Below are 8047 nucleotides of genomic sequence, written 5' to 3'. Positions count from 1 at the left end.
TAGACCTTCATCCCGTCCGTCCCCCAGCCAGGTGATGTTAGACCTTCATCCCATCTGTCCCCCAGCCAGGTTGATGTTAGACCTTCATCCCGTCCATCCCCCAGCCAGGTGATGTCAGACCTTCATTGCGTCTGTCCCCCAGCCAGGTGATGTTAGACCTTCATCCCGTCTGTCCCCCAGCCAGGTGATGTTAGACCTTCATCCCGTCTGTCCCCCAGCCAGGTGATGTCAGACTTTCATCCCGTCTGTCCCTCAGCCAGGTGATGTTAGACCTTCATCCCGTCCGTCCCCCAGCCAGGTTATTTTAGACCTTCATTCTGTCTGTCCCCCAGCCAGGTGATGTTAGACCTTCATCCTGTCCGTCCCCCAGCCAGGTGATGTTAGACCTTCATCCCGTCTGTCCCCCAGCCAGGTGATGTCAGACCTTCATCCCGTCCGTCCCCCAGCCGGATGATGTTAGACCTTCATCCCGTCCGTCCCCCAGCCAGGTGATGTTAGACCTTCATCCTGTCCGTCCCCCAGCCAGGTGATGTTAGACCTTCATCCAGTCACACACAGGAGAGGTCGTAGTGCACCAAAGGAAGACCACAATGTCAAAAGGTTAGCGAGAAAATACAAGACTCTGAATCGCTGACAGTTTTTGATGGCTTGAAGGAAGAAGTGGGCGTGTCAGTGTCAACATGAGAAGTGGGCGTGTCACAATGGCATGTCAACATGAGAAGTGGGCGTGACGCAATAACAAGTAGACGTGTTGTAACGACAAGTGGGCGTGTCGCAACGACAAGTGGGCGTGTCACAACAACAGTCATAAAGAGGCGTGCCACAGTGGGAAAGTGGGCATGTCACAATGCAAGTCGGCGTGTCAACTATAAGAGTTAGGCGTGTCACAATAACAAGTGGGCGTGCCGCAATGAGAAGTGGGCGTGCCGCAATGAGAAGTGGGCGTGTCGCAATGAGAAGTAGACGTGTTGTAACGACAAGTGGGCGTGTCGCAACAACAAGCAGGCGTGTCGCAACAACAAGCGGCCGTGTCAGTCATAAGGAGGCGTGTCACAGTGGAAAAGTGGGCGTGTCACAATGACAAGTGGGCTTGTCTCAATGACATGTGGGCGTGTCAGTCATAAGGAGGTGTGTCACAGTGGAAAAATGGGCGTGTCACAATGACAAGTCGGCGTGTCACTATGAGAGTTATACTTGTCACAATGACCAGTGGGTGTGTCACAATGACAAGCGGGCCTGTCTCAATGACAAGTGGGCGTGTCACAATGAGAAGTGGGCGTGTCACAATGACCAGTGGGTGTGTCACAATGACAAGCGGGCCTGTCTCAATGACAAGTGGGCGTGTCACAATGAGAAGTGGGCGTGTCACAATGACAAATGTGCATGTCACAATGACCAGTGGGCGTGTCACAATGACAAGCGGGCCTGTCTCAATGACAAGTGGGCGTGTCACAATGAGAAGTGGGCGTGTCACAATGACAAATGTGCATGTCTCAATGACAAGTGGGCGTGTTACAATGAGAAGTGGGCGTGTCACAATGACAAGTGGGCGTGTCACAATGACAAGCGGGCCTGTCACAATGACAAGCGGGCCTGTCTCAATGACAAGTGGGCGTGTCACAATGACAAACGTGCGTGTCACAATGACCAGTGAGCGTGTCACAATGACAAGTGGGCGTGTCACAATGACAAACGTGCGTGTCACAATGACCAGTGAGCGTGTCACAATGACAAATGTGCGTGTCACAATGACCAGTGGGCGTGTCACAATGACAAATGTGCGTGTCACAATGACCAGTGAGCGTGTCACAATGACAAATGTGCGTGTCACAATGACCAGTGAGCGTGTCACAATGACAAGTGGGCGTGTCACAATGACCAGTGAGCGTGTCACAATGACAAGTGGGCGTGTCACAATGACCAGTGAGCGTGTCACAATGACAAATGTGCGTGTCACAATGACCAGTGGGCGTGTCACAATGACAAGTGGGTGTGTCGCAATGACAAGTGGGTGTGTCACAATGACAAGTGGGTGTGTCGCAATGACAAGTGGGTGTGTCACAATAACAACGTGCGTGTTGCAATGACAAGTAGGCGTGTCGCAATGACAAGCGGGCGTGTCAGTCATAAGGAGGTGTGTCACAGTGGAAAAATGGGCGTGTCACAATGACAAGTGGGTGTGTCACAATGACCAGTGGGCGTGTCACAGTGACAAGCAGGCCTGTCTCAATGACAAGTGGGCGTGTCACAATGACAAGTGGGTGTGTCACAATGACAAATGTGCATGTCACAATGACCAGTGGGCGTGTCACAATGACAAGTGGGCGTGTCTCAAAGACAAGTCGGCGTGTCACTATGAGAGTTAGGCGTGTCACAATGACAAGTGGGTGTGTCACAATGACCAGTGGGTGTGTCACAATGACAAGTGGGTGTGTCACAATGACCAGTGGGTGTGTCACAATGACCAGTGGGCGTGTCACAATGCCAAATGTGCATGTCACAATGACCAGTGGTCGTGTCACAATGACCAGTGGTCGTGTCACAATGACCAGTGGGCGTGTCACAATGCCAAATGTGCATGTCACAATGACCAGTGGTCGTGTCACAATGACCAGTGGTCGTGTCACAATGACCAGTGGGCGTGTCACAATGCCAAATGTGCATGTCACAATGACCAGTGGTCGTGTCACAATGACCAGTGGTCGTGTCACAATGACCAGTGGGTGTGTCACAATGACCAGTGGGCGTGTCACAATGCCAAATGTGCATGTCACAATGACCAGTGGTCGTGTCACAATGACCAGTGGGCGTGTCACAATGCCAAATGTGCATGTCACAATGACCAGTGGTCGTGTCACAATGACCAGTGGTCGTGTCCCAATGACCAGTGGGTGTGTCACAATGACCAGTGGGCGTGTCACAATGCCAAATGTGCATGTCACAATGACCAGTGGTCGTGTCACAATGACCAGTGGTCGTGTCACAATGACCAGTGGGCGTGTCACAATGCCAAATGTGCATGTCACAATGACCAGTGGTCGTGTCACAATGACCAGTGGTCGTGTCACAATGCCAAATGTGCATGTCACAATGACCAGTGGTCGTGTCACAATGACCAGTGGGCGTGTCACAATGACCAGTGGGCGTGTCACAATGCCAAATGTGCATGTCACAATGACCAGTGGTCGTGTCACAATGACCAGTGGGCGTGTCACAATGCCAAATGTGCGTGTCACAATGACCAGTGGGCGTGTCACAATGACAAGTGGGCGTGTCACTCTGAGAGTTAGGCGTGTCACAATGACAAGTGGGCGTGTCACAATGACAAATGTGTGTCGCAATGACAAGTGGGCGTGTCACAGTGAGAAGCAGGCTTGTCAGTCATAAGGAGGCGTGTCGCAATGACAAGTGGGCGTGTCACAATGACAAGTGAAGTGGGCGTGTCACAATGACAAGTGGGTGTGTCACAATGACAAATGTGCGTGTCAAAATGACCAGTGGGCGTGTCACAATGACAAGTGGGCGTGTCTCAATGACAAGTCGGCGTGTCACTATGAGAGTTAGGCGTGTCACAATGACAAGTGGGTGTGTCACAGTGAGAAGCAGGCTTGTCAGTCATAAGGAGGCGTGTCACAATGACAAGTGGGCGTGTCACAATGACAAGTGGGCGTGTCTCAATAACAAGTCGGCCTGTCACTATGAGAGTTAGGCGTGTCACAATGACAAGTGGGTGTGTCACAATGACAGGTGGGCGTGTCACAGTGAGAAGCAGGCTTGTCAGTCATAAGGAGGCGTGTCACAATGACAAGTGGGCGTGTCACAATGATAAGTGGGCGTGTCACAATGACAAGTGGGTGTGTCACAATGACAAATGTGTGTGTCGCAATGACAAGTGGGTGTGTCACAATGACAAATGGGCGTGTCACAATGACAAGTGGGTGTGTCACGATGCCAAGCGGGCGTGTCACAATGATAAGTGGGCATGTCACAATGACAAGTGGGTGTGTCACAATGACATGTGCATGTCGCAATGACAAGTGGGTGTGTCACAATGACAGGTGGGCGTGTCACAGTGAGACGTAGGCGTGTCAGTCATAAGGAGGCGTGTCACAGTGACAAAAAACAAAGTGGTTTTTGAACTGGAAAAATTCCCGGTTTTCCTGAAATTCTAGGAATTCCGTAATACCATATGTCAATTAAAAATGTTACAACATCAACATTTCTCAACCGATTTTTTAAAAAATTCAACACCAACCTTTTAGACTCATTCAGAACATTACATATTTTTTTTAGCATTTTCAAAAAAAATCCAGATTTTCCCGGAATTCCCAAATTTCCATGAAATTCCCATTGAAATGAATGGGACATTTTTCAAAGTTCCACAATTCCCACATTTTTATCCGATTCAAAGCGTTCCAACTTCAAAATATTCAGCCTGTCCAGGAGTTGTGTGCTCCCTTTCAACAATTGTAAATAAAAATCAGGATTTCATAGAATTCCCAGTTTTTAGGGACATTTTCCCCATTCAAAATGGATATCCCTTTTTCAAACTTCCACAAAGCCCACATTTTTCAACCGATTCAAACCATTACACCTTCAACACATTCCACTCATCCTGGAAATTTAAACAATCATTTTTACACGTTCAAAAAATTTCCAGGAATTGCTGTTTTTTTCCTAACCTTATTTCCAACCTTTTTTAGTGCGATGACTCCTTTCATATTTTTCAACCCATGTCAACCGTTCCACTGTCAAAACTTTCCTCTTACCCAGGACAAAAAAACTCATCGGTTTAAGGACTTGAAAAATTCCCGGTTTTTCCGAAATTCCATAATACCATTTCTCAATGAAAATACTGTTTCTACTTCAACATTTCTTGCATGATTTAAACCATTCCAACACCAACCAATTCAGATCATTCAGGAAATTCAAGCTCCTAATCATTTTTTAAAAAACTCCCGCTTTTCCCAACATTTCCAGGAAGTTCCCATTGAAATGAATGGGACATTTTTTCCAAGTTGCACAATTCCCACATTTTTCAACCTATTCAAACTATTCCAACTTCAACACATTCCACTCCTTCTGGATATTCAAACTAACATTTTTTTAAGTAAAAAAAAATTCCAGGAATTTCCAGAATTTTCCAATTCCACTACTTCAACATTTCTTGCATGATTTAAACAATTCCAACACCAACTAATTCAGCTCATTAAAAAAAACTCTCGCTTGTCCCAAAATTTCCAGGAAGTTCCCATTGAAATGAATGGCACATTTTTCCAAGTTGCACAATTCCCACATTTTTCAACCTATTCAAACACATTTCACTCATCCTGGATATTCAAACTCACATTTTTCCAAGTTCAAAAAAATTTCCAGGAATTCCCAGAATTCCCGTTGTTTTAAAACCCTACAACTTCAACATTCATGATTTAAACAATTCCAACACCAACCAATTCATCTCATTCAGGACATTCATGCTCCTAATCATTTTTTTAAAAGTTCCGCTTTTCCCCAAATTTCCAGGAAGTTCCCATTAAAAATAAATGGGACATTTTTCCAAGTTGCACAATCCCCACATCTTTCAACCTATTTAAACACATTTCACTCATCCTGGATATTCAAACTCACATTTTTCCAAGTTAAATTTTTTTTCCAGGAATTCCCAGAATTCCCGTTTTTTAAAAACCCTACTACTTCAACATTTCTTGCATGATTTAAACAATTCCAACACCAACCAATTCAGCTCATTCAGGACATTCATGCTCCTAATCATTTTTTTTTAAAGTCCCGCTTTTCCAAAAATTTCCAGGAAGTTCCCATTGAAATGAATGGGACATTTTTCCAAGTTGCACAATTCCCACATTTTTCAACCTATTCAAACACATTTCATTAACCCTGGATATTCAAACTCACATTTTTCCAAGTTAAATTTTTTTTCCAGGAATTCCCAGAATTCCCGTTTTTTAAAAACCCTACTATTTCAACATTTCTTGCATGATTTAAACAATTCCAACACCAACCAATTCATCTCATTCAGGACATTCATGCTCCTAATCATTTTTTTTTAAAGTCCCGCTTTTCCCAAAATTTCCAGGAAGTTCCCATTGAAATGAATGGGACATTTTTCCAAGTTGCACAATTCCCACATTTTTCAACCTATTCAAACACATTTCACTAACCCTGGATATTCAAACTCACATTTTTCCAAGTTAAAATTTTTTTCCAGGAATTCCCAGAATTCCCGTTTTTTAAAAACCCTACTATTTCAACATTTCTTGCATGATTTAAACAATTCCAACACCAACCAATTCAGCTCATTCAGGACATTCATGCTCCTAATCATTTTTTTTTAAAGTCCCGCTTTTCCAAAAATTTCCAGGAAGTTCCCATTGAAATGAATGGGACATTTTTCCAAGTTGCACAATTCCCACATTTTTCAACCTATTCAAACACATTTCATTAACCCTGGATATTCAAACTCACATTTTTCCAAGTTAAAATTTTTTTCCAGGAATTCCCAGAATTCCCGTTTTTTAAAAACCCTACTATTTCAACATTTCTTGCATGATTTAAACAATTCCAACACCAACCAATTCATCTCATTCAGGACATTCATGCTCCTAATCATTTTTTTTTAAAGTCCCGCTTTTCCCAAAATTTCCAGGAAGTTCCCATTGAAATGAATGGGACATTTTTCCAAGTTGCACAATTCCCACATTTTTCAACCTATTCAAACACATTTCACTAACCCTGGATATTCAAACTCACATTTTTCCAAGTTAAAATTTTTTTCCAGGAATTCCCAGAATTCCCGTTTTTTAAAAACCCTACTATTTCAACATTTCTTGCATGATTTAAACAATTCCAACACCAACCAATTCAGCTCATTCAGGACATTCATGCTCCTAATCTTTTTTTTTTAAAGTCCCGCTTTTCCCTAAATTTCCAGGAAGTTCCCATTGAAATGAATGGGACATTTTTCCAAGTTGCACAATTCCCACATTTTTCCAAGTTGCACAATTCCCACATTTTTCAACCTATTCAAACACATTTCACTCATCCTGGATATTCAAACTCACATTTTTCCAAGTTCAAAAAAAATTCCAGGAATTCCCAGAATTCTTGTTGTTTTAAAACCCTACAACTTCAACATTCATGATTTAAACAATTCCAACACCAACCAATTCATCTCATTCAGGACATTCATGCTCCTAATCATTTTTTTAAAAGTCCCGCTTTTCCCAAAATTTCCAGGAAGTTCCCATTAAAAATAAATGGGACATTTTTCCAAGTTGCACAATTCCCACATCTTTCAACCTATTTAAACACATTTCACTCACCCTGGATATTCAAACTCACATTTTTCCAAGTTAAAATTTTTTTCCAGGAATTCCCAGAATTCCCGTTTTTTAAAAACCCTACTACTTCAACATTTCTTGCATGATTTAAACAATTCCAACACCAACCAATTCAGCTCATTCAGGACATTCATGCTTCTTATCATTTTCAAAAAGTTCCGCTTTTCCCAAAATGTCCAGGAAGTTCCCATTGAAATGAATGGGACATGTTTTCCAAGTTGCACAATTCCCACATTTTTCAACCTATTCAAACACATTTCACTTATCCTGGATATTCAAACTAACATTTTTCCAAGTAAAAAAAAAATTCCAGGAATTCTCAGAAATCCCGTTTTTTCCAATTCTACTACTTCAACATTTCTTGCATGATTTAATCAATTCCAACACTCACCAATTCTACTCATTCAGGACATTCATGCTCCTAATCTTTTTTTTTTTTTTAACTCCTGCTTTTCCCAAAATTTCCAGGAAGTTCCCATTGAAATGAATGGGACATTTTTTCCAAGTTGCACAATTCCCACATTTTTCAACCTATTCAAACACATTTCACTCATCCTGGATATTCAAACTCACATTTTTCCAAGTTAAATTTTTTTTCCAGGAATTCCCAGAATTCACGTTTTTTTAACAACCCTACTACTTCAACATTTCTTGCATGATTTAAACAATTCCAACACCAACCGATTCAG

The sequence above is a fragment of the Entelurus aequoreus genome, linkage group LG19, assembly GCF_033978785.1.
Source record: "Entelurus aequoreus isolate RoL-2023_Sb linkage group LG19, RoL_Eaeq_v1.1, whole genome shotgun sequence".
Taxonomy (NCBI): domain Eukaryota; kingdom Metazoa; phylum Chordata; class Actinopteri; order Syngnathiformes; family Syngnathidae; genus Entelurus; species Entelurus aequoreus.
Note: the sequence above shows the minus strand (reverse complement) of the source record.